This window comes from Pseudophryne corroboree, chromosome 5, assembly GCF_028390025.1.
Source record: "Pseudophryne corroboree isolate aPseCor3 chromosome 5, aPseCor3.hap2, whole genome shotgun sequence".
In the NCBI taxonomy this organism is placed as follows: Eukaryota; Metazoa; Chordata; class Amphibia; order Anura; family Myobatrachidae; genus Pseudophryne; species Pseudophryne corroboree.
In genome coordinates, this window is record NC_086448.1 from 408,072,761 (window position 1) to 408,099,378 (window position 26,618).

Consider the following 26,618-nt stretch of genomic DNA (forward strand, 5'->3'; position numbering starts at 1 on the left):
AACCTCAGCACTCTCCCACCCGGTTTGGGAGCTTTGGTACATCCCCATGGTACTAATATGGACCCCAGTATCCTCTAGGACGTAAGAGAAAATAGGATTTTAATTACCTACCGGTAAATCCTTTTCTCGTAGTCCGTAGAGGATAGTGGGCACCCGCTCAGTGCTTCGTTTTCTTGCACTGTTACTTTAAGTAATGTTGTTGGTTCAGCTGTTGCTGTTCCTGGTTTAACGTTTGGTTAGCTTGGCTTTCCTCTAGTTTGTGTGTGCTGGTTCGGAATCTCACCACTATCTTTTTATATCCTTCTCTCAAAGTATGTCCGTCTCCTCGGACACAGTTTCCTAGACTGAGTCTGGTAGGCGGGGCATAGAGGGAGGAGCCAGCCTACACTATAAATTCTTAAAGTGCCCATTGCTCCTAGTGGACCCATCTATACCCTGGTACTAATATGGATCCCAGTATCCTTACGGACTACGAGAAAAGGATTTACCGGCAGTAGCGTTGGCATGGGTGTGTAGCGCAGTAGCAGCATGGGCAGATAACTTGTCATCTGACATTGACACCCTAGATAGGGATAGCATTTTATTGACCTTGGGTCACATTAAAGACGCAGCCTTATATATGAGAGACGCTGCGAGAGACGTTGGGCTGTTAGTTTCAAGAGCCAACGCCATGGCTATTTCTGCTAGGCGAGCCCTGTGGACCCGCCAATGGACGGGTGATGCCGACTCAAAGAGACATATGGAAGTTTTACCTTACAAGGGTGAGGTCTTATTTGGGGAGGGTCTCGCGGACCTGGTTTCCACGGCTACCGCGGGTAAATCTTCTTTTTTGCCTTATGTTCCCCCACAGCAAAAGAAAACACCACAATATCAGATGCAGTCCTTTCGGTCACATAAGTCCAGAAGAGGTCGGGGCTCTTCCTTCCTCGCCAGAGGTAAGAGTAGAGGGAAAAGAATGCCTGCTACGGCTAGTTCCCAGGAGCAGAAGTCCTCCCCGGCTTCTACTAAATCCACTGCATGACGCTCGGGCTCCACTGAGGGAGTCCGCGCCGGTGGGGGCACGTCTTCGACTCTTCAGCCAGGTCTGGGTTCTGTCAGACGTGGATCCTTGGGCGATGGAAATTATATCCCAAGGCTACAAACTGGAATTCGAAGAGGTGCCTGCTCGCCGATTTTTCAAGTCGGCTTTGCCAGCTTCTCCCCCAGAGAGGGAAATAGTTTTAGCTGCAATTCAAAAGCTGTATCAACAGCAAGTGATTATCAAGGTTCCCCTAGTCCAACAGGGGAAAGGGTACTATTCAACCCTGTTTGTGGTCCCGAAACCGGATGGCTCGGTCAGACCCATTCTGAGTCTAAAATCCCTAAACCTGTACTTAAAAAAGTTCAAATTCAAGATGGAATCGCTCCGGGCAGTTATCTCCAGCCTGGAAGGGGGGGATTTTATGGTGTCACTAGACATAAAGGATGCATACCTTCATGTCCCCATATATCCTCCTCATCAGGCGTACCTGAGATTCACTGTACAGTACTGTCAGTACCAGTTTCAGACGTTGCCGTTTGGGCTTTCCACGGCCCCGAGGATTTTCACCAAGGTAATGGCGGAAATGATGGTACTCCTGCGCAGGCAGGGAGTCACCATTATCCCGTACTTGGATGATCTCCTGATAAAAGCGAGATCGCGAGATCAATTGCTGAAAAGCGTGTCGCTCTCCTTGAGAGTGCTGCAGCAGCACGGCTGGATTCTAAATCTACCAAAGTCACAGTTGATTCCAACGACTTGGCTATCTTTCTTAGGCATGATTCTGGACACGGAACAGAAGAGGGTTTTTCTCCCAGTGGAAAAAGCCCAGGAACTCCAGAACATGGTCAGAGACCTGCTAAAACCAAAAAGAGTGTCAGTCCATCAATGCACTCGAGTACTGGGAAAAATGGTGGCGGCCTACGAGGCCATCCCCTTCGGCAGGTTCCATGCGAGGACATTTCAGTGGGACCTTCTGGACAAGTGGTCGGGGTCCCATCTACAAATATCAGAAAATAAGCCTGTCCCCCAGGGCCAGGGTGTCTCTCCTGTGGTGGCTGCAGAGTGCTCACCTTCTTGAGGGTCGCAGGTTCGGTATTCAAGACTGGGTTCTGGTGACCACGGATGCGAGCCTCCGAGGATGGGGCACAGTCACACAAGGAAGAAATTTTCAGGGACTATGGTCAAGCCAGGAGGCTTGTCTTCACATCAACGTACTGGAATTGAGGGCCATATACAACGGCCTACGACAAGCGGAGAATCTTTTTCGCGACCTACCGGTTCTGATTCAATCAGACAACGTCACAGCCGTGGCTCATGTAAACCGCCAAGGCGGGACAAGGAGCAGAGTGGCAATGGCGGAAGCCACCAGGATTCTTCGCTGGGCGGAGAATCACATAAGCGCTCTGTCAGCTGTCTTCATTCCGGGAGTGGACAACTGGGAAGCAGACTTCCTCAGCAGACACGATCTCCATCCAGGAGAGTGGGAACTTCATCAAGAAGTTTTTGCAGAGATAACAAGTCATTGGGGACTTCTTCAAATAGACTTCTTCAGAGGTATTGTGCCAGGTCAAGGGACCCTCAGGCAGTAGCGGTGGACGCCGTGGTGACACCATGGGTGTTTCAGTCGGTCTATGTGTTCCCTCCTCTTCCGCTCATCTCAAAAATATTGAGAATCATAAGACGAAAAAGAGTGCAGACAATACTCATTGTTCCAGATTGGCCTCGAAGGTCCTGGTATTCAGATCTTCAGGAAATGCTCACAGAAGATCCGTGGCCTCTTCCTCTCAGGGAGGACTTGTTGCAGCAGGGGCCCTGCGTGTTCCAAGACTTACCGCGGTTACGTTTGACGGCATGGCGGTTGAACACCAAATTCTAGCTGGGAAAGGTATTTCGGAGGAAGTCATCCCTACTCTGATAAAGGCTAGGAAGGAGGTGACGGCGAAACATTATCACCGTATCTGGAGGAAGTATGTATCTTGGTGTGAAGCCAAGAATGCTCCTACGGAAGATTTCCATCTGGACCGTTTTCTCCACTTTCTACAGACAGTAGATATGGGCCTGAAGTTAGGCTTCATTAAGGTACAGATTTTGGCCCTATCAATTTTCTTTCAGAAGGAATTGGCTTCTCTCCCAGAAGTCCAGACTTTTGTAAAGAAAGTGCTGCACATCCAGCCTCCTTTTGTGCCCCCAGTGGCACCATGGGACCTTAACGTGGTGTTACAGTTTCTAAAATCTCACTGGTTTGAACCTCTTCAAACGGTTGAATTAAAATTTCTCACTTGGAAGGTGGTCATGTTGTTGGCCTTGGCATCTGCAAGGCGGGTGTCCGAATTGGCGGCTTTATCTCACAAAAGCCCCTATCTGATTTTCCATGTGGATAGAGCAGAGTTGAGGACTTGTCCTCAATTTTTGCCTAAGGTGGTTTCAACGTTTCATATGAACCAACCTATTGTGGTACCTGTGGCTACAGGTGAGTTGGAGGATTCCAAGTCCATTGATGTAGTCAGGGCCTTAAAAATTTATGTAGCCAGGACGGCTCGGGTTAGGAAAACAGAGGCACTGTTTGTGCTGTATGCAGCCAACAAGGTTGGCACTCCTGCTTCTAAGCAGACTATTGCACACTGGATCTGTAACACGATTCAGCAGGCTCATTCTACGGCTGGATTGCCGTTACCAAATTCGGTAAAAGCCCATTCCACTAGGAAGGTGGGCTCTTCTTGGGCGGCTGCCAGAAGCGTCTCGGCATTACAGCTTTGCCGAGCGGCGACTTGGTCGGGTTCAAACACTTTTGCAAAATTCTACAAGTTTGATACCCTGGCTGATGAGGACCTCATGTTTGCTCAATCAGTGCTGCAGAGTCATCCGCACTCTCCCGCCCAGTCTGGAGCTTTGGTATAATCCCCATGGTCCTTACGGAGTCCCCAGCATCCTCTAGGACGTAAGAGAAAATAATATTTTAAACCTACCGGTAAATCTTTTTCTCCTAGTCCGTAGAGGATGCTGGGCGCCCGTCCCAGTGCGGACATATTTCTGCAAGGCTTGTATATAGTTATTGCTTACATAAGGATTATGTTACAGTTAAGATCAGTCTTTGGCTGATGCTGTTTTGTTCATACTGTTAACTGGTTGCGTATATTCCATGTTATACGGTGTGGATGGTGTGGGCTGGTATGAATCTTGCCCTTAGATTAACAAAAATCCTTTCCTCGTACTGTCCGTCTCCTCTGGGCACAGTTCTTTAACTGAGGTCTGGAGGAGGGGCATAGAGGGAGGAGCCAGTGTACACCCATCTAAAGTCTTTAGAGTGCCTATATCTCCTGCGGAGCCCGTCTATACCCCATGGTCCTTTACGGAGTCCCCAGCATCCTCTACAGACTAGGAGAAAAAGATTTACCATTTACCGGTAGGTTTAAAATCTTATTATTTCTCCTATCAGGAGGTTGTGATACCCTAGAAGGGATTTTACATCTAGCCCTATGTTCTAGCTTGGATTAGTTTCTCGAACATTTTGGATTTTTTTTGGTAGTGTTCATGTGGGTGTTTTCCGCTTGGTCCACTCTTGTATGCCACAGTCACTTGCTCAGGAAGTTTTCCATTACCTCTGTGGCTGCGGGTTTTGTGTCAGAGAGAGCACTTCATGTTCTTTTGATTGTTTGAGAGCGCACACAAATAAGGGATTTCTGTCCTTATACAGCAGACTCTCCTATGCAGCCAACTTTCCTAGGTGTCCGATTGTCCAGGATTTTCCAACATGTCCCTTAGACCATAGCATTACTCTTTCAAGCTCCGGTTTGATTCCTGAGCTTGGTACAAGATCTTTCAGTATATTCTTGCAGTCAACCTGTGGTTGTTACCATGACAGCTGGAACATTTTCATTCCAGGATGCCTGTTGAGGCCATGTTTCCTGCAGCACAGTGTTTCCCCTGTGGCTATCTCTTCCTCCTGATTCAGGTCAGTCCAGGAGGGAGTAATATGCTGGTCTTCAACTAGGTTTGCTCATACACTTGTTACCTGCCCATTGCTTGGTCTTTTGGCTAAGACCAGGTGTAGTATCTGTTCTTATCAGTTTACTCTCTGGGGGCCAGTTATTAAAAGGAATTTTAGAACAGGGAGATTAAAGAAAAGCTTGCTCTGTCCACTCCACTCCTTGACCTGGTATTTCAGTACTTCCAGTACTAGTACACAACTCTTAGGTTGTGTTTGAGTGCCTAGTCTTGGTGGATCTCCTAGGATGGTCCTGACAGACAGGTCTTTGTGAGAGGTAGGTGTCAGGGTTTATTGCTTTGTCCTGTCACTATCCCTTCCTCAAAAGTCTGGCTGAGATTCGCACGCTTATGGCATTTGGCCACTGCTGGCTCCTGCCTTCCACACTCCTCAGTCCCTTGTGTTTTCTGTTTGTCAGCTGACTACTGTATGCGTTTTCACCTTCTCTGGATGTGATTAGTCCTCTTTGCATGTCTCTCATACTGTTTTCATGCACACTTCAGATTTTTGGTTGTGCTTTATCATTCCCCCAGCCGAAATTGGTCTGCTCCTCAGTGGCCCTGTTCTCAGGTGTTTTGGATAGTTCCCTATCTGTTGTTCAGGGTTTAGCATATGATTTCCTTGATGACTACTGTCTCCATCCTTTCGACCACTGTTTAGTTTGGTCATGGGGTTCTGTGGTTTCTCAGCGCCTTCTCACCCGGAGGTCAACATGCATTCAATTAGCGGGTTTGGTGGCGCATTTGGTTTGACCGCTAACCCGCTATGAATGAGATATTGGTGTTTTTCGACCCTTCGGGTGTTCGATCCACATCTTCCATTTGTATATATACATTTTTTTTTATTCTTTAGCCCTATATTTGCTGACTTTTCTCTTTAGTTATTTTTATAATAGGTTTATCTTTAAAACTTTTCATATTGTGATTTATTATATAATTTGTGGCTCTATCCACAAATGAGCACATTCATACCAATTGTACACCTTTCTATATGATTATATGTATTAATTTTAATTTCTCTCTAAGATACAATATCTGTCTTAGCTCTTTATACTAATGAACTTATTACCTTAGGTATGTGCTTCATGATTGATGTAACTCTCTTAGAGCTGATGTACATCTTGCTTTTAAATGGCATTGTCTAATGAGTTAAATTATTTACACATGTTTCTCATAGTAGTGACGCTTTAAATACTGATAGACCTATGGCACATTTTTGTTGGACATGTAAGCTATATGTAAAGTATAGATGCCTATATACTCCATGCATTCAATCAGCGGGTTTGGTGGCGCATCTGGTCTGACCGCTAACCCGCTATGAATGAGGATATTGGTGGTTCTCGGCCCTTCGGGTGTTCGATCCACATCTCCCATTTGTATATAAAAAAAAAAAAATGTATTTATAATTTTATTTTTTTATTCTTTAGCCTTATATGTGCTGTCTTCTCTCTTTAGTTATTTTTATAATAGGTTTATTTTTAAAAGCTATCTATATTGTGTTGTATTATATAATTTGTGTCTAACAGGCTCTATCCACATGAGCACATTCAGACTAATTGTATACCTCTATATATGATTATATGTATCAATTCTAATTCTTCTCTAAGATATAGTATCTGTCTTATTTCTTTATATTAATGAACTTGTTATTTTAGATATGTGCTTCATGATTGATGTAACTCTCTTATAGCTGACGTGTATCTTGTTTTTAAATGGCATTGTCTAACGAGTTAAATTATTTACACATGTTTCTCATAGTAGTGACACCTTAAATACTGATAGACCTAGAGGCTGGGTTATACCTTTGAGAAAGTCACATGATATGTGACGACTAGAGGCTGGGTTATACCTTTGAGAAAGTCACATGATATGTGACGAAACGCGTTAGGACCCTGCCCTCTTGCACACCTTGACTTTGGACTTTGTTGAGATAGCAAGCTGCTGACTGAGTCACCCCTGCTCCGGCTCCACATCCCGGCGCAACGCCATCTCTGTCCGCCGCTCTCATCAGCACGCCGCTGACAACCCGTTGCACCCGCCTGACGATAGTACAACTACCTCCCTGCTGCACAGCAAACAGTGGGCACTGCAGGACTATACAGCCGAGGACGCTCGGTCTGTACCAGCCCACAGAGAGGTATCTATCAACTCATCCGGCAACAGGTTTATTTGCTATATTGAGACTACATACTCCGGCAATTTTATTCTCATCACCAACTGACTGGTTGTTCATTTACTGTGGACACTATCTCTGGAAATTGACACCGGACACATTGTTATATCAGCATTGCAGGTGCTTATCCACAGCTTATATTCCTATATAAAAATCAAGGTGTTCAACTATCCAATTCGGCATAATTATTATTTCTCTGACGTCCTAGTGGATGCTGGGAACTCCGTAAGGACCATGGGGAATAGCGGCTCCGCAGGAGACTGGGCACAACTAAAGAAAGCTTTAGGTCACCTGGTGTGCACTGGCTCCTCCCACTATGACCCTCCTCCAAGCCTCAGTTAGATTTTGTGCCCGGCCGAGGTTGGATGCACACTAGGGGCTCTCCTGAGCCCTTAGAAAGAAAGTATAGATTTAGGTTTTTTATTTTCAGTGAGACCTGCTGGCAACAGGCTCACTGCAGCGAGGGACTAAGGGGAGAGGGAAGCGAACTCGCCTGCTTGCAGCCGGATTGGGCTTCTTAGGCTACTGGACACCATTAGCTCCAGAGGGATCGACCGCAGGCCCAGTCCTTGGTGTTCGGTCCCGGAGCCGCGCCGCCGTCCCCCTTACAGAGCCAGAAGCAAGAAGAGGTCCGGAAAATCGGCGGCAGAAGACATCAGTCTTCACCAAGGTAGCGCACAGCACTGCAGCTGTGCGCCATTGCTCCTCATGTACACCTCACACTCCGGTCACTGAGGGTGCAGGGCGCTGGGGGGGGGCGCCCTGAGCAGCAATATTAACACCTTGGCTGGCAAAAATACCACAATATATAGCCCCAGAGGCTATATATGTGGTAAATACCCCTGCCGAAATGCAGAAAAAAGCGGGAGAAAAGTCTGCGAAAAAGGGGCGGAGCTATCTCCCTCAGACACACTGGCGCCATTTTCTCTTCACAGTGCAGCTGGAAGAAAGCTCCCCAGGCTCTCCCCTGTAGTTTTCAGGCTCAAAGGGTTAAAAAGAGAGGGGGGGCACTAAATTTAGGCGCAATATTATATATATTAGCAGCTATTGGGGAAATTTCACTCAGTTATAGTGTTAATCCCCACATTATATAGCGCTCTGGTGTGTGCTGGCATACTCTCTCTCTGTCTCCCCAAAGGGCTTTGTGGGGTCCTGTCCTCAGTCAGAGCATTCCCTGTGTGTGTGCGGTGTGTCCGTACAGCTGTGTCGACATGTTTAATGAGGAGGCTTATATGGTGACGGAGCAGATGCCGATAAATGTGATGTCGCCCCCTGTGGGGCCGACACCAGAGTGGATGGTTAGGTGAAAGGTATTAACCGACAGTGTCAACTCCTTATATAAAAGGGTGGATGACGTAACAGCTGTGGGACAGCCGGCTTCTCAGTCCGCGCCTGCCCAGGCGTCTCAAAGGCCATCAGGGGCTCAAAAAAACGCCCGCTCACTCAGATGGCAGACACAGGTGTCGACACGGAGTCTGACTCCAGTGTCGACAAGGTTGAGACATATACACAATCCACTAGGAACATCCGTGACTTAATCCCGGCAATAAAAAATGTGTTACACATTTCTGACATTAACCCAAGTACCACTAAAAAAGGGTTTTATGTTTGGGGAGAAAAAGCAGGCAGTGTTTTGTTCCCCCATCAGATGAATGAATAAAGTGTGTGAAAAGCGTGGGTTCCCCCCGATAAGAAACTGGTAATTTCTAAAAAGTTACTGATGGCGTACCCTTTCCCGCCAGAGGATAAGTTACGCTGGGAGATATCCCCTAGGGTGGATAAGGCGCTCACACGGTTGTCAAAAAAGGTGGCACTGCCGTTTTAGGAACGGCCACTTTGAAGGTACCTGTTGATAAAAAGCAGGAGGCTATCCTGAAGTCTGTATTTACACACTCAGGTACTAGACTGAGACCTGCAGATCGTGCTGCTGCAGCGTGGTCGGTGACCCTGTCACACATGAGAACATATTAAAGACGTCGTCTTATATATGAGGGATGCACAGAGGGATATTTTGCCGGCTGGCATCCAAAATGAATGTAATGACCATTATGTCAGGAGGGTATTAGAGACCTGTCACTGGACAGGTGATGCTGACTTTAAAAGGCGCATAGAGACTCTGCCTTATAAGGGTGAGGAATTATTTGGGGATGGTCTCTGGGACCTCGTATCCATTACCTCAGGTTTCCTCACAGACTAAGAAAGCACTGTATTATCAGGTACAGTCCTTTCGGCTTCAGAAAAGCAAGCGGGTCAAAGGCGCTTCCTTTCTGTACAGAGACATGGGGAGAGGGAAAAAGCTGCACCAGTCAGCCTGTTCCCAGAATCAAAATTCTTCTCTCGCTTCCTCTGAGTCCACAGCATGACGCGGGGGCTCCACAGGTGTAGCCAGGTACGGTGGGGGGCCGTCTCAAAAATTTCAGCGATCAGTGGGCTCGCTCACAGGTGGATCCCTGTTTCATTCAAGTAGTATTTCAGGGGTACAAGCTGGAATTCGAGATGTCTCCCCCCCGCCGTTTCCTCAAATATGCCTTGCCGACAACTCCCTCAGGCAGGGAGGCTGCGCTAGAGACAATTAATAAGCTGTATTCCCAGCAGGTAATACTCAAGGTGCCCCTACTTCAACAAGGACGGGGTTACTATTCCACACGGTTTGGGGTACCGAAACCGCATGGTTCGGTGTGACCCATTTTATATTTAAAATCCTTGAACACATACATAAAAAAATTCAAGTTCAAGATGGAATCGCTCAGGGCGGTTTTTGCAAGCCTGGACGAGGGGGATTACATGGGATCCCGGGACATCAAGGATGCTTACCTGCATGTCCCCATTTACCATCCTCGCCAGGAGTACCTCAGATTTGTGGTACAGGATTACCATTACCAAGTCCAGACACTGCCGTTTGGACTGTACATGGCACCGAGGGTGTTTACCAAGGTAATGGCCAAAATGATGATACTCCTTCGAAAAAAGGGAGTTTTAATTATCCCGTACTTGGACAATATCCTTATAAGGGCAAGGTCCAAGGAGCAGTTGCTAGTCGGGGTAGCACTATTTTGGAAAGTGCTACAACAGCAAGGATTCTAAACAGTCCAAAGTCACAGCTGGTTCCTACGACACGTCTACTGTTCCTGGGGATGGTTCTGGACACAGAACAGAAATAAGTGTTTCTCCCGGAGGAGAAAGCCAAGGAACTGTCATCTCTAGTCAGAGACCTCCTGAAGCAAAAACAGGTATCGGTGCATCATTGCACGCGAGTCCTGGGAAAAAATGGTAGCTTCCTACGAAGCAATCCCATTCGGCAGGTTCCATGCAAGAGGGCCGCAGGTTCGGCATACAGGACTAGGTCCTAGTGACCATGGATGCCAGCCTTTGAGGCTCGGGGGCAGTCACACAGGGAAAAAACTTCCAGGGACTTTGGTCAAGTCAAGTGACTTCCCTACACATAAATATTCTGGAACTGAGGGCCATTTACAATGCCCTGAGTCAGGCAAGGCCTCTGCTTCAAAACCAGCCGGTACTGATCCAATCAGACAACATCACGGCAGTCGCCCATGTAAACCAACGGGGCGGCACAAGAAGCAGGATGGCGATGGCAGAAGCCACAAGGATTCTCCGATGGGCGGAAAATCATGTGTTAACACTGTCAGCAGTGTTCATTCCCGGAGTGGACGACTGGGAAGCAGATCTTCTCAGCGGACACGACCTCCACCCGGGAGAGTGGGGATTTCATCCAGAAGTCTTCCAAAGGATTGTACACCATTGGGAAAGGCCACAGGTGGACATGATGGCGTCCCGCCTCAACAAAAAGCTATAAAAGATATTGCGCCAGGTCAAAGGACCCTCAGGCGATAGCTGTGGACGCTCTGGTAACACCGTGGGTGTACCAGTCGGTTTATGTGTTCCTCCCTCTGCCTCTCATACAAAAGGTACTGAGAATAATAGGAAGGCGAGGAGTAAGAACGATACTCGTGGTTCCGGATTGGCCAAGAAGAGCTTGGTACCCAGAACTTCAAGAAATTATATCAGAGGACCCATGGCCTCTGCAGCTCAGACAGGACCTGCGGCAGCAGGGGCCCTGTCTGTTCCAAGACTTACCGCGGCTACGTTTTGACGGCATGGCGGTTGAACGCCGGATCCTAAAGGAAAAGGGCATTCCGGAGGAAGTCATTCCTACGCTGATTCAAGCCAGGAAAGATGTAACTGCAAAACATTATCACCGCATATGGCGAAAATATGTTGCTTGGTGTGAGGCCAAAAAGGCCCCAACAGAGGAATTTCAACTAGGTCGATTTCTGCATTTCCTACAAGCAGGAGTGTCTATGGGCCTAAAATTAGGCTCCATTAAGGTACAGATCTCGGCTCTGTCGATTTTCTTCCAAAAAGAACTAGCTTCAGTACCTGAAGTTCAGACATTGTAAAAGGAGTGCTGCATATTCAGCCCCCGGTTGTGCCTCCAGTGGCACCTTGGGTTCTCAACGTGGTGTTGAGTTTCTTAAAATCACATTGGTGTGAGCCACTAAAAACCGTGGATCTAAAATATCTCACGCGGAAAGTGGTCATGTTATTGGCCTTGGCTTCGGCCAGGCGTGTATCAGAATTGGCGGCTTTGTCATATAAAAGTCCTTATCTGATTTTCCATATGGATAGGGCAGAATTGAGGACTCGTCCCCAGTTTCTCCCTAAGGTGATATCAGCTTTTCACTTGAACCAACTATTGTAGTGCCTGCGGCTACTAGGGACTTGGAGGATTCCAAGTTACTGGACGTAGTCAGGCCCTTGAAAAATTATGTTTCCAGGACGGCTAGAGTCAGGAGAACTGACTCGCTGTTTATCCTGTATGCACCCAGCAAACTGGGTGCTCCTACTTCTAAGCAGACTATTGCTCGCTGGATTTGTAGCACAATTCAGCTGGCGCATTCTGCGGCTGGACTACCGCAGCCAAAATCTGTAAAAGCCCATTCCACAAGGAAGGTGGGCTCATCTTGGGCAGCTGCCCGAGGGGTCTCGGCTTTCCAACTTTGCCGAGCTGCAACTTGGTCAGGGGCAAACACGTTTGCTAAAGTCTACAAAATTGATACCCTGGCTGAGGAGGACCTGGAGTTCTCTCATTCGGTGCTGCAGAGTCATCCGCACTCTCCCGCCCGTTTGGGAGCTTTGGTATAATCCCCATGGTCCTTACGGAGTTCCCAGCATCCACTAGGACGTCAGAGAAAATAAGATTTTACTCACCGGTAAATCTATTTCTCGTAGTCCGTAGTGGATGCTGGGCGCCCATCCCAAGTGCGGATTGTCTGCAATACTTGTATATAGTTATTGCCTAACTAAAGGGTTATTGTTGAGCCATCTGTTGAGAAGCTCAGTTATATTCATACTGTTAACTGGGTATAGTATCACGAGTTATACGGTGTGATTGGTGTGGCTGGTATGAGTCTTACCCGGGATTCAAAATCCTTCCTTATTATGTCAGCTCGTCCGGGCACAGTGTCCTAACTGAGGCTTGGAGGAGGTTCATAGTGGGAGGAGCCAGTGCACACCAGGTGACCTAAAGCTTTCTTTAGTTGTGCCCAGTCTCCTGCGGAGCCGCTATTCCCCATGGTCCTTACGGAGTTCCCAGCATCCACTACGGACTACGAGAAATAGATTTACCGGTGAGTAAAATCTTATTTATAGATATATAATTCATTTTTCATGTGATGTCATTCTTATAAATAAATTACTTTTTATTATATACACGTCAGCTCCTATTTTCATTGCTCCAACACATTGCGCAGCCGTTCCCTCCCTATTCTTTACATTTGTTTCAATTAAACACCCACACAGTGTTTTTTACGACAGCGCAGGTGCTGGAGCAACTATAATTAATATTGGTTGTATTTTTATATTCTAAGGCGCTATACAGCAGGTTCTCTGTTTTCTCTTGCAACTTAGGGACGTCCCCATTGTCTATGCTCCAGTGCCCCCTAGTGGATGAAGGAGAAAATAGGATTTTGGCACTAACCGATAAATCCTTTTCTCCAATTCCATAGGGGATACTGGATGCCCACCCGGCTCTGTTCTCTATGGCCGTATTCCCTAGTCATTGCAGTTGGTTGTCTGCTGTATCTTGGTCATTGCAGCTTTTCTCGTTCAATTTTTTGACATTTTGCTTACTTTGTTCCTCCTTCCTTCTCTCCTTCCTCTGTTGACTCTGCTCTCCGTCTCCTCTCTGCTCGGTTTAGAGGGGGAGGAGCCAGCTACACTTTCTAAAAAAACTAAAGTGCCAGGCTCCAATTATCCACCTGTGTATCCCCACCACTGTCTATGTTCCAGTGTCCCCTATGGAATCGGAGAAAAGGATTTATTAGTAAGTACAAAAAACATTATTTTCACACTGCACATGCATACTGAAAAGCTATACATTTACCACTGAAAACTCTTTGGGGGTAATTCAGAGTTGATCGCAGCAGCAAATTTGTTAGTAGCTAGGCAAAACCATGTGCACTGCAGGTGTGGCAGCTATAACATTTGCAGAGAGTTAGATTTGGGTGGGATATTTTGTTTCTGTGCACGGTAAATACTGGTTGCTTTATTTTTACATTGCAATTTAGATTTCCGTTTGAACACTGCACATTGTATTACCGTCCCCCCCCCCTTTGCAGTGCACATGGTTTTGCCCAACTGCTAACAAATTTGCTGCTGCGATCAACTCTGAATTAGGCCTCTTGTGCGAAGACGGTGGACATAATAGGTGTTATCAAGTACAGTTAGTTCATGCAAAAAGTGTACCATGCTGAGTTCATACTCTATCTAAACTCCTCACAATTTCTCTAACGTCCTAGTGGATGCTGGGGACTCAGTAAGGACCATGGGGGATAGCGGGCTCCGCAGGAGACTGGGCACTCTAAAGAAAGATTTAGTACTATCTGGTGTGCACTGGCTCCTCCCTCTATGCCCCTCCTCCAGACCTCAGAATCTGTGCCCGGCCAGAGCTGGGTGCTCCTAGTGGGCTCTCCTGAGCTTGCTAGAAAAGAAAATAAGAATTTACTTACCGATAATTCTATTTCTCGTAGTCCGTAGTGGATGCTGGGGACTCCGTCAGGACCATGGGGAATAGCGGCTCCGCAGGAGACAGGGCACAAAAATAAAGCTTTAGGATTAGGTGGTGTGTACTGGCTCCTCCCCCTATGACCCTCCTCCAAGCCTCAGTTAGGATACTGTGCCCGGACGAGCGTACACAATAAGGAAGGATATTGAACCCCGGGTAAGACTCATACCAGCCACACCAATCACACCATATAACTTGTGATCTGAACCCAGTTAATAGTATGACAAACGTAGGAGCCTCTGAACAGACGGCTCACAACAAATAACCCGATTTTTTTGTAACAATAACTATGTACAAGTATTGCAGACAATCCGCACTTGGGATGGGCGCCCAGCATCCACTACGGACTACGAGAAATAGAATTATCGGTAAGTAAATTCTTATTTTCTCTAACGTCCTAAGTGGATGCTGGGGACTCCGTCAGGACCATGGGGATTATACCAAAGCTCCCAAACGGGCGGGAGAGTGCGGATGACTCTGCAGCACCGAATGAGAGAACTCAAGGTCCTCCTCAGCCAGGGTATCAAATTTGTAGAATTTTGCAAACGTGTTTGCCCCTGACCAAGTAGCAGCTCGGCAGAGTTGTAATGCCGAGACTCCCCGGGCAGCCGCCCAGGATGAGCCCACTTTCCTTGTGGAATGGGCCTTGACAGATTTAGGTTGTGGCAAGCCTGCCACAGAATGTGCAAGTTGAATTGTGCTACAAATCCAACGAGCAATCGTCTGCTTAGAAGCAGGAGCACCCATCTTGTTGGGTGCATACAATATAAACAGTGAGTCAGACTTTCTGACTCCCGCCGTTCTTGAAATATATATTTTCAATGCCCGGACCACGTCCAACAACTTGGAATCCTCCAACTCGTTAGTAGCCGCAGGCACCACAATAGGCTGGTTCAGGTGAAACGCTGACACCACCTTAGGCAGAAAATGAGGACGCGTCCGCAGTTCTGCCCTGTCCGTATGGAAAATCAGATATGGGCTCTTATATGATAAGGCCGCCAATTCTGATACTCTCCTGGCTGAAGCCAGGGCCAGTAGCATGGTTACTTTCCATGTAAGATACTTCAACTCCACCGATTTGAGCGGCTCAAACCAATGGGATTTGAGAAAATCCAAGACTACATTAAGATCCCACGGTGCCACTGGGGGCACAACCGGGGGCTGTATATGTAGTACTCCTTTTACAAAAGTCTGGACTTCAGGAACTGAAGCCAATTCTTTCTGGAAGAAAATCGACAGGGCCGAAATTTGAACCTTAATGGACCCCAATTTGAGGCCCATAGACAATCCTGTTTGCAGGAAATGTAGGAATCGACCCAGTTGAAATTCCTCCGTGGGGGCCTTCCTGGCCTCACACCACGCAACATATTTTCTCCAAATGCGGTGATAATGTTGTGCAGTCACCTCCTTCCTGGCTTTTACCAGTGTAGGAATGACCTCTTCCGGAATGCCTTTTTCCCTTAGAATTCGGCGTTCAACCGCCATGCCGTCAAACGCAGCCGCGGTAAGTCTTGGAATAGACACGGTCCCTGCTGAAGCAGGTCCCGTCTTAGAGGTAGAGGCCACGGATCCTCCGTGAGCATCTCTTGAAGTTCCGGGTACCAAGTTCTTCTTTGCCAATCCGGAGCCACTAGTATCGTTCTTACTCCCTTTTGCCGTATAATTCTCAGTACTTTTGGTATGAGAGGCAGAGGAGGGAACACATACACTGACTGGAACACCCACGGTGTTACCAGAGCGTCCACAGCTATTGCCTGAGGATCTCTTGACCTGGCGCAATACCTGTCCAGTTTTTTGTTGAGGCGGGACGCCATCATATCCACCATTGGTTTTTCCCAACGGTTCACAATCATGTGGAAGACTTCTGGATGAAGTCCCCACTCTCCCGGGTGTAGATCGTGTCTGCTGAGGAAGTCTGCTTCCCAGTTGTCCACTCCCGGAATGAATACTGCTGACAGTGCTATCACATGATCTTCCGCCCAGCGAAGAATCCTTGCAGCTTCTGCCATTGCTGTCCTGCTTCTTGTGCCGCCCTGTCTGTTTACGTGGGCGACTGCCGTGATGTTGTCCGACTGGATCAACACCGGCTGACCCTGAAGCAGGGGTTTTGCCAGACTTAGAGCATTGTAAATCGCTCTTAGCTCCAGTATATTTATGTGAAGAGACATCTCCAGGCTTGACCATACTCCCTGGAAGTTTCTTCCCTGTGTGACCGCTCCCCAGCCTCTCAGACTGGCATCCGTGGTCACCAGGACCCAGTCCTGTATGCCGAATCTGCGGCCCTCTAACAGATGAGCACTCTGCAACCACCACAGAAGAGACACCCTTGTCCGTGGCGATAAGGTTATCCGCTGATGCATCTGCAGATGCGATCCGGACCATTTGTCCAGCAGATCCCACTGAAAAGTTTGTGCGTGGAATCTGCCGAATGGAATCGCTTCGTAAGAAGCCACCATCTTTCCCAGGACTCTTGTGCATTGAAGCACAGACACTGTCCCTGGTTTTAGGAGGTTCCTGACAAGTTCGGATAACTCCCTGGCTTTCTCCTCCGGAAGAAACACCTTTTTCTGAACCGTGTCCAGAATCATTCCCAGGAACAGCAGACGTGTCGTCGGGGTCAACTGAGATTTTGGAAAATTCAGAATCCACCCGTGTTGTTGCAGCACTAGTTGGGTTAGTGCTACTCCGTCTTCCAGCTGTTCTCTGGACCTTGCCCTTATCAGGAGATCGTCCAAGTAAGGGATAATTAATACGCCTCTTCTTCGTAGAAGGATCATCATTTCGGCCATTACCTTGGTAAAGACCCGAGGTGCCGTGGACAATCCAAACGGCAGCGTCTGAAACTGATAATGACAGTTTTGCACCACGAACCTGAGGTACCCTTGATGTGAAGGGCAAATTGGAACATGCAGGTAAGCATCCTTTATGTCCAGGGACACCATAAAGTCCCCTTCTTCCAGATTCGCTATCACTGCTCTGAGTGACTCCATCTTGAACTTGAATTTTTGTATGTACAGGTTCAAAGATTTCAGATTTAGAATAGGTCTTACCGAGCCGTCCGGCTTCGGTACCACAAATAGCGTGGAGTAATACCCTGTTGTAGGAGGGGTACCTTGACTATCACCTGCTGAGAAAACAGCTTGTGAATGGCTTCCAATACCGTCGCCCTGTCTGAGGGAGACGTTGGCAAAGCAGACTTTAGGAACCGGCGAGGGGGAGACTTCTCGAATTCCAACCTGTAACCCTGAGATACTACCTGCAGAATCCAGGGGTCCACCTGTGAGCAAGCCCACTGTGCGCTGAAATTCTTGAGTCGACCCCCCACCGCTCCTGAGTCCGCTTGTAAGGCCCCAGCGTCATGCTGAGGGCTTTGCAGAACCCTGGGAGGGCTTCTGTTCCTGGGCAGGGGCTGCTTGCTGCCCTCTCTTACCCCTTCCTCTGCCCCGAGGCAGATATGACTGTCCTTTTGTCCGCTTGTTCTTATAGGACCGAAAGGACTGCGGCTGAAAAGACGGTGTCTTTTTCTGTTGGGAGGGGGTCTGAGGTAAAAAAGTGGATTTTCCGGCAGTTGCCGTGGCCACCAGATCCGATAGACCGACGCCAAATAATTCCTCCCCTTTATACGGCAATACTTCTATATGTCGTTTGGAATCCGCATCACCTGACCACTGTCGCGTCCATAAACTCCTTCTGGCAGATATGGACATCGCATTTACTCTCGATGCCAGAGTGCAAATATCTCTCTGCGCATCTCGCATATAAAGGAAAGCATCCTTTAATTGCTCTATAGTCAATAAAATACTGTCCCTATCCAGGGTATCAATATTTTCAGTCAGGGAATCCAACCAGACGACCCCAGCACTGCACATCCAGGCTGAGGCGATGGCTGGTCGCAGTATAACACCAGTATGTGTGTATATACTTTTTAGGGTAGTTTCCAGTCTCCTATCCGCTGGATCCCTGAGGGCGGCCGTATCAGGAGACGGTAACGCCACTTGTTTTGATAAGCGTGTGAGCGCCTTATCCACCCTAGGGGGTGTTTCCCAGCGCGCCCTAACCTCTGGCGGGAAAGGGTATAATGCTAATAACTTTTTTGAAATTAGCATTTTTCTATCTGGGTTAACCCACGCTTCATCACATACATCATTTAATTCCTCTGATTCAGGAAAAACTACAGGTAGTTTTTTCACCCCCCACATAATACCCCTTTTTGTGGTACTTGCAGCATCAGAGATATGCAAAGCCTCCTTCATTGCCGTGATCATATAACGTGTGGCCCTACTTGAAAATACGTTTGTTTCATCACCGTCGACACTAGATTCAGTGTCTGTGTCTGGGTCTGTGTCGACCGACTGAGGTAAAGGGCGCTTTACAGCCCCTGACGGTGTCTGAGACGCCTGGGCAGGTACTAACTGGTTTGCCGGCCGTCTCATGTCGTCAACTGATTTTTGTAATGTGCTGACATTATCACGTAATTCCATAAACAAAGCCATCCATTCCGGTGTCGACTCCCTGGGGGGTGACATCACCATTATCGGCAATTGCTCTGCCTCCACGCCAACATCGTCCTCATACATGTCGACACACACGTACCGACACACAGCAGACACACAGGGAATGCTCTTATCGAAGACAGGACCCCACTAGCCCTTTGGGGAGACAGAGGGAGAGTTTGCCAGCACACACCCAAGCGCTATAATATATATGGGAACAACCTTATATAAGTGTTGTTCCTTATAGCAGCTTAAATATATCCAATATATCGCCAAAAAATGCCCCCCCTCTCTGTTTTACCCTGTTTCTGTAGTGCAGTGCAGGGGAGAGTCCTGGGAGCCTTCCTCACAGCGGAGCTGAGCAGGAAAATGGCGCTGTGTGCTGAGGAGAATAAGCCCCGCCCCCTATTTCGGCGGCCTTTCCTCCCGTAGTTTTAGATAACTGGCATGGGTTAAATACATACATATAGCCTTAATGGCTATATGTGATGTATTCTTTTGCCATAAGGTATTAAAATATTGCTGCCCAGGGCGCCCCCAGCAGCGCCCTCACCCTCCGTGACCGCTTGGTGTGAAGTGTGTGACAACAATGGCGCACAGCTGCAGTGCTGTGCGCTACCTTCATGAAGACTGAAGAGCCTTCTGCCGCCTGTTTCCGGACCTTCAATCTTCAGCATCTGTAAGGGGGGTCGGCGGCGCGGCTCCGGGACGAACCCCAGGGTGAGACCTGTGTTCCGACTCCCTCTGGAGCTAATGGTGTCCAGTAGCCTAAGAATCCAATCCATCCTGCACGCAGGTGAGTTGAAATTCTCTCCCCTAAGTCCCTCGATGCAGTGAGCCTGTTGCCAGCAGGACTCACTGAAAATAAAAAACCTAAAAAACTTTTTCTAAGCAGCTCTTTAAGAGAGCCACCTAGATTGCACCCTGCTCGGACGGGCACAAAAACCTAACTGAGGCTTGGAGGAGGGTCATAGGGGGAGGAGCCAGTACACACCACCTAATCCTAAAGCTTTATTTTTGTGCCCTGTCTCCTGCGGAGCCGCTATTCCCCATGGTCCTGACGGAGTCCCCAGCATCCACTTAGGACGTTAGAGAAAGTATTTTGTTAGGTTTTTTATTTTCAGAGAGCTTCTGCTGGCAACAGACTCTCTGCTACGAGGGACTGAGGGGAGAGAAGCAAACCTACTCACGGCAGCTAGGTAGCGCTTCTTAGGCTACTGGACACCATTAGCTCCAGAGGGATCGAACACAGGTACCTAACCTTGATCGTCCGTTCCCGGAGCCGCGCCGCCGTCCCCCTCGCAGAGCCAGAAGAACAGAAGCAGCAGAAGCATGAAGACATCGAAATCAGCGGCTGAAGACTCCTGTCTTCACTTAAGGTAGCGCACAGCACTGCAGCTGTGCGCCATTGCTCCCACAGCACACCGCACACTCCGGTCACTGTAGGGTGCAGGGCGCAGGGGGGGGGCGCCCTGGGCAGCAATTAAGATACCTTTTGGCAAAATTATACATATATACAGTCAGGCACTGTATATATGTACGAGCCCCCGCCATTATTTTTACACAGAAACGGGACAGAAGCCCGCCGCTGAGGGGGCGGGGCCTTCTTCCTCAGCACTCACCAGCGCCATTTTCTCTCCACAGATCCGCTGAGAGAAGCTCCCCAGGCTCTCCCCTGCAATAGAAGAGGGTAAAAAGAGAGGGGGGGCATATAAATTTGGTGCAAAAACAATATATACAGCAGCTACTGGGTTAACACTAAGTTACTGTGTGATTCCTGGGTCATATAGCGCTGGGGTGTGTGCTGGCATAGTCTCTCTCTGTCTCTCCAAAGGGCCTTGTGGGGGAACTGTCTTCAAATAGAGCATCCCCTGTGTGTGTGGTGTGTCGGTACGTGTGTGTCGACATGTCTGAGGTAAAAGGCTCCCCTAAGGAGGAGATAGGGCAAATATGTGTGTGAGAGGGTGTCTCCGTCGACAACGCCGACACCTGTTTGGATATGTGTAAGTGCTGAGGTAAATTTATTGCACAAAAGATTAGAGAACAGACAGGAAATCTACCCATGTCTGTCCCTATGTCACAGAGACCTTCAGAGTCTCACAATGCTCACTATCCAAAATAATAAACACTGATATCGACACAGAGTTTGGCTCCAGTGTCGACTACGATAATGCAAAGTTACAGCCAAAATGGCTGAAAGGTATTCAATATATGATTATTGTAATAAAAGAGGAGTTGCATATCACTGATGACTCATTTGTCCCTGACACAAGGGTACACATGTTAAGGGGAAGAAAGCTGAGGTAAATTTCCCTCCTCTCATGAGGAAAAAGAGCGGGAAACTCCAGACAAGAGACTGCAGCTTCCCACAAAAAATTCTCAAGCAGTATCCTTTCCCCACTAGGGCCAGGATGTGATGGGAATCTTCCCCTAGGGTGTCCCGTTTGCCCAGAAGGTAGCACTAGCTATTCTCAGGGATCCTGCAGATAGCGTGCACATTCTAGTATACTACTCAGACCGGCGATTGTGTCGGCATGGGTTTATAGCGCTGTGGCAGCGTGGACAGGTACCTTATCAGCAGAGATTGAGACCCTAGTATGCATATAGATATATATATATATATATATATATATATATATGTATATATATATAAATATATATATATTAAAGATGCTGTCTTAAGTGATAGGTATATATATATATTAAACATGCCCAAAGAGACATGAGTATACTGGGTCCTAGAGTCAAAGCTATGTCGATTTCTGCTTGACGTGTCCTGTAGAATATGCAATGGACAGATGATGCCGACTTAAGAGGCATTTGGAAGGCTGAGGATTGTGTGGAGAAGGGTTCTCGGACCTGGTCTCCACAGCTATAGCTGGTAATTCTGATATTTTGCCGTATATTCCTGCACAGCCTAGGAAAGCACGACATTATCAAATGCAGCCTTTCGAATAAAGAAACAAGAAAGTCCGAGGTGCGTCCTTTCTTGCCAGAGGCGGGGGCAGAGGAAAGAAGCTGCACAACACAGCTAATTCCCAGGTACAGAAGTCCTCCCCGGCCTCTACAAAAATCCACCGCATGTCGCTGGGGCTCCACAGGCGGAGCTAGGCCCGGTGGGGGCACGCCTTCGTAAGTTCAGCCACAAGTGGGTTCACTCCCTGTTAGATCCCTGGGCAATAGATATTGTGTCTCAGGGATACAAGCTGGACTTTGAGAAGATGCCCGCTCACCGACGGACCTGCCGGCTTCCCCCCACGAGAGGGAAACCGTGTTAACTGCAATTCATAAATTGTATCTTCAACAGGTGGTGGTCAAGGTTCCCCTCCTTCAACAAGGAGGGGGTTATTATTCGACCATGTTGTAGTCCCGAAACCAGACGGTTCGGTCGGACCCATATTGAATTTAAAATCCCTGAACATATACCTGAAAGGGTTCAAGTTCAAGTTGAAATCGCTAAGAGCGGTGATTGCAAGCCTGAAAGGGGGAGATTTTATGGTGACTCGGGACATAAAGGATGCATTCCTTCATGTCCCCATTTATCCACCTCATCAGGCGTACCTCAGAATTGCGGTACGGGATGGTCATTACCAATTTCAAACGTTGCCGTTTGGTCTCTCCACGGCCTTGAGAATATTCACCAAGGTAATGGCGGAAATGATGGTGCTCCTGCGGAAGCAAGGTGTCACTATTATCACGTACTTGGATGATCTCCTCATAAAAGCGAGATCAAGAGAGCAGTTGCTGAACAGCGTATCACTTTCTCTGGAAGTGAAACGGCAACACGGCTGGATTCTATATATTCCAAAGTCGCAGTTGGTTCTTACAGCTCATCTGCCTCTCCTAGGCATGATCCTAGACACAGTCCAGAAAAAGGTTTATCTCCCGATAGAGAGAGCTCAGGAGCTCGTGACACTGGTCAGGAATCTATTAAAACTAAAACAGGTGTCAGTGCATCACTGCACTCGAGTCCTGGGAAGGAGGGTGGCATCATACGAGGCCATTCCCTTCGGCAGGTTCCATACCTTCCAATGGGACTTACTGGATAAGTGGTCCGGATCACATCTTCGGATGCATCGGTTAATCACCCTATCCCCCAGAGCAAGGGTGTCTCTCCTGTGGTGACTGCAGAGTGCTCACCTTCTCGAAGGTCGCAGATTCGGCATTCAGGACTGGGTCCTGGTGACCACGGATGCAAGCCTCCGAGGGTGGGGGGCAGTCACACAGGGAAGAAATTTCCAAGGGCTGTGGTCAAGGCAGGAGACTTGCCTTCACATCAATATCCTGGAGGCCATATACAACGCCCTAAGTCAAGCGGAGACCCTGCTTCGCGACCAACCGGTTCTGATCCAGTCAGACAATATCACCGCAATGGCTCATGTAAACCGCCAAGGCGGCACAAGGAGCAGGGTGGCGCTGGTAGAAGCCACCAGAATTCTTCGCTGGGCGGAGAATCACGTAAGCACACTGTCAGCAGTGTTCATTCCGGGAGTGGACAACTGGGAAGCAGACTTCCTCAGCAGGCACGACCTCCACCCGGGAGAGTGGGGACTTCACCAAGAAGTCTTCACGCAGATTGCAAATCGACGGGAACTGCCACAGGTGGACATGATGGCGTCCCGCCTCGACAAAAAGCTAAAATGGTATTGCGCCAGGTCAAGGGACCCTCAGGCGATAGCTGTGGACGCACTAGTAACACCGTGGGTGTTCCAGTCGGTCTATGTGTTTCCTCCTCTTCCTCCCATACCAAAGGTGCTGAGAATTGTAAGAAAAAGAGGAGTGAGAACAATACTCATTGTTCCGGATTGGCCATGAAGGACTTGGTACCCGGAACTGCAAGAAATGCTCACAGAGGACCCATGGCCTCTGTCTCTCAGACAGGACCTGTTGCAACAAGGGCCCTGTCTATTCCAAGACTTACCGCGGCTGCGTTTGACGGCATGGCGGTTGAACACCGGATCCTAGCGGAAAAAGGCATTCCGGAGGAAGTTATTCCTACGCTGATAAAGGCTAGGAAGGACGTGACAGCAAAGCATTATCACCGTATATGGCGAAAATATGTGCTGGTGTGAGGCCAGGAAGGCCCTACAGAAGAATTCCAGCTGGGTCGATTCCTGCACTTCCTACAGTCAGGAGTGACTATGGGCCTAAAATTAGGGTCCATACAGGTCCAGATTTCGGCCCTATCCATTTTCTTTCAAAGTGAACTGGCTTCACTGCCTGAGGTTCAGACGTTTGTTAAGGGAGTGCTGCATATTCAGCGCCCTTTTGTGCCACCAGTGGCACTTTGGGATCTTAACGTGGTGTTGGGTTTCCTGAAATCCCACTGGTTTGAGCCATTTAAGACTGTGGAGCTAAAGTATCTCACGTGGAAAGTGGTCATGCTGTTGGCCTTAGCTCCGACTAGGCGTGTGTCAGAATTGGCGGCTTTGTCATGTAAAAGCCCCTATCTGGTTTTCCAGATGGACAGGGCAGAATTGCGGACTCGTCCGCAATTTCTGCAAAAGGTGGTGTCATCTTTTCATTTGAACCAACCTATTGTGGTGACTGCGGCTACTTGTGACTTGGAAGATTCCAAGTTGCTTGACGTAGTCCGGGCTTTGAAGAATTATGTAACCAGAACGGCTGGGGTCAGGAAGACTGACTCACTGTTTATCCTGTATGCTTCCAACAAAGTGGGTGCTCCTGCTTCAAAGCAAGCTATTGCTCGCTGGATCTGTAACACGATTCAGCAGGCTCATTCTGCGGCAGGATTGCCGCATCCAAAATCAGTGAAGGCCCATTCCACAAGGAAGGTGGGCTCTTCTTGGGCGGCTGCCCGAGGGGTCTCAGCATTACAGCTTTTCCGAGCTGCTACTTGGTCGGGTTCAAACACATTTGCAAAATTCTAGAAGTTTGATACCCTGGCTGAGGAGGACCTTGTGTTTGCCCATTCGGTGCTGCAGAGTCATCCGCACTCTCCCGCCCGTTTGGGAGCTTTGGTATAATCCCCATGGTCCTTACGGAGTCCCCAGCATCCACTAGGACGTTAGAGAAAATAAGATTTTACTTACCGGTAAATCTATTTCTCGTAGTCCGTAGTGGATGCTGGGCGCCCGTCCCAAGTGCGGACTTTTTCTGCAGTGCTTGTATATAGTTATTGCTTAAATAAGGGTTATGTTATAGTTGCATCAGGGTTTATCTGATGCTCTGTTATTGTTCATACTGTTAACTGGGTAAGTTTATCACGAGTTATACGGTGTGATTGGTGTGGCTGGTATGAGTCTTACCCTGGATTCCAAAATCCTTTCCTTGTAATGTCAGCTCTTCCGGGCACAGTTTCCTTAACTGAGGTCTGGAGGAGGGGCATAGAGGGAGGAGCCAGTGCACACCAGATAGTACTAAATCTTTCTTTAGAGTGCCCAGTCTCCTGCGGAGCCCGCTCTCCCCCATGGTCCTTACGGAGTCCCCAGCATCCACTACGGACTACGAGAAATAGATTTACCGGTAAGTAAAATCTTATTTTTGCTAATATTCTAGTATTATTCCTACTCAAATCTATTTGAAGGATTATGATATGATCAGTCTACTTGCAATAATAAATTGTCTAGTCAGCTGGTAAAGAGGAAGGCTATGGATTGGAGATGGGACATTGAAAGTAAACATTGGTAGTACTGATGTTTTTAACATTAGTCACAAAACTTTGTTTAGTCCTAAACATTGGTTCCAGAGCATCAGTGGTTTCTGATATTTACCTTTTGCCAGTGTCTAGGATTTGTCAGGATTCGGAGTAGGGTCCAAGGTTTATATATGCCTGCAAGCCGTATGATGGAAGCTTGGATGTTTAATGAGATCTCTGCTCATAGATAGTAAAATGGAACTTGTTTATTGAACACTTTATGATAAAATAGATATGATAGGGCACAATGTACAGCAGGGCTGGTGAATGTGATCAACACAGGGATTTGCGAAGAGTGCCAAGCACAACATAATGTAGTCTCTGTGGAAGAAACAGTCTATGGGGCCGGATGTAATGGATTGCGAGACGGCCAGAGCTTTGAGAGTCTGGCCGAACTCGTAATTTTTTTTTAAAGCAGTAAACATTTACAAGGCAAACCCAACGTGGTTTTGCCTTTTAAACGTTTGCAGCTTTAAAAAAACGTACAATTTCGTCCAGAGTCTCGGAGCTCCGGCCGTCTTGCAATCCATTACATCCGTCCCTATATGTAACAGGAGCCAATGAATATTAGATGACACAATGATGATTCTTATCAGCAGGCAGTGTAGTACCAACAGGATGGAGCAATACTGGAAGTCACCAGATTTTGCCTGAAATCTCTGAAAAGCGCTCACCAATAATGACTGATTCTAGTTGTAATATATAGTATATGGGGATGGGGGATGTCAAAGTCGAAAAATATCATGATTCACATGCCTTGTACTAACCCCATGCACATGCCCGCTGCGCGTGCACACGCTCTGCCGTGCGTACGCATATTCGCACTTTGCGTAATGGAGCTTCTACGGCCGTGCGCTTTGGCGCGTGGTATGCGCATTTACGGTAGAGTTTGTGAGCGTCTAGCGGGCGACTCGATCGCAACATATTTAACCCATATAGTGTGTTTTATAGATAATATTCCCCTAAACAATGTCAGCAAGTATGTTTGGTGTAAATGGTTCCTGGAACAGAGAGATTCTTCTTTACATGATAGGAAGGGTCAGATAAAGGTTGAAAGGTAGTGTCTAGTATCCAGCTGTAGGGTATTTTAAGGGTAATATTCCTATGATAGTTAGGAAAGATTCGCATATTCCTGCGCATAGTTATGTGCAGAAGTAGAAAATAGATATAAAATTGTATTTAAAATATATTACAAATGAGGAGAT

The 26,618-nt window shown here is 47.8% G+C and overlaps 1 protein-coding gene and 1 pseudogene across 1 annotated transcript in view; both read left to right on the top strand.

Moving 5' to 3' along the window:
* The window catches only part of ATPSCKMT (ATP synthase c subunit lysine N-methyltransferase), a 153,048-nt gene that overhangs the window by 122,011 nt on the left and 4,419 nt on the right, over nt 1–26,618 (top strand). The gene's annotated exons all lie outside the window — the stretch shown is intronic.
* LOC134931196 (U2 spliceosomal RNA) lies at nt 5,040–5,211 on the top strand (annotated as a pseudogene).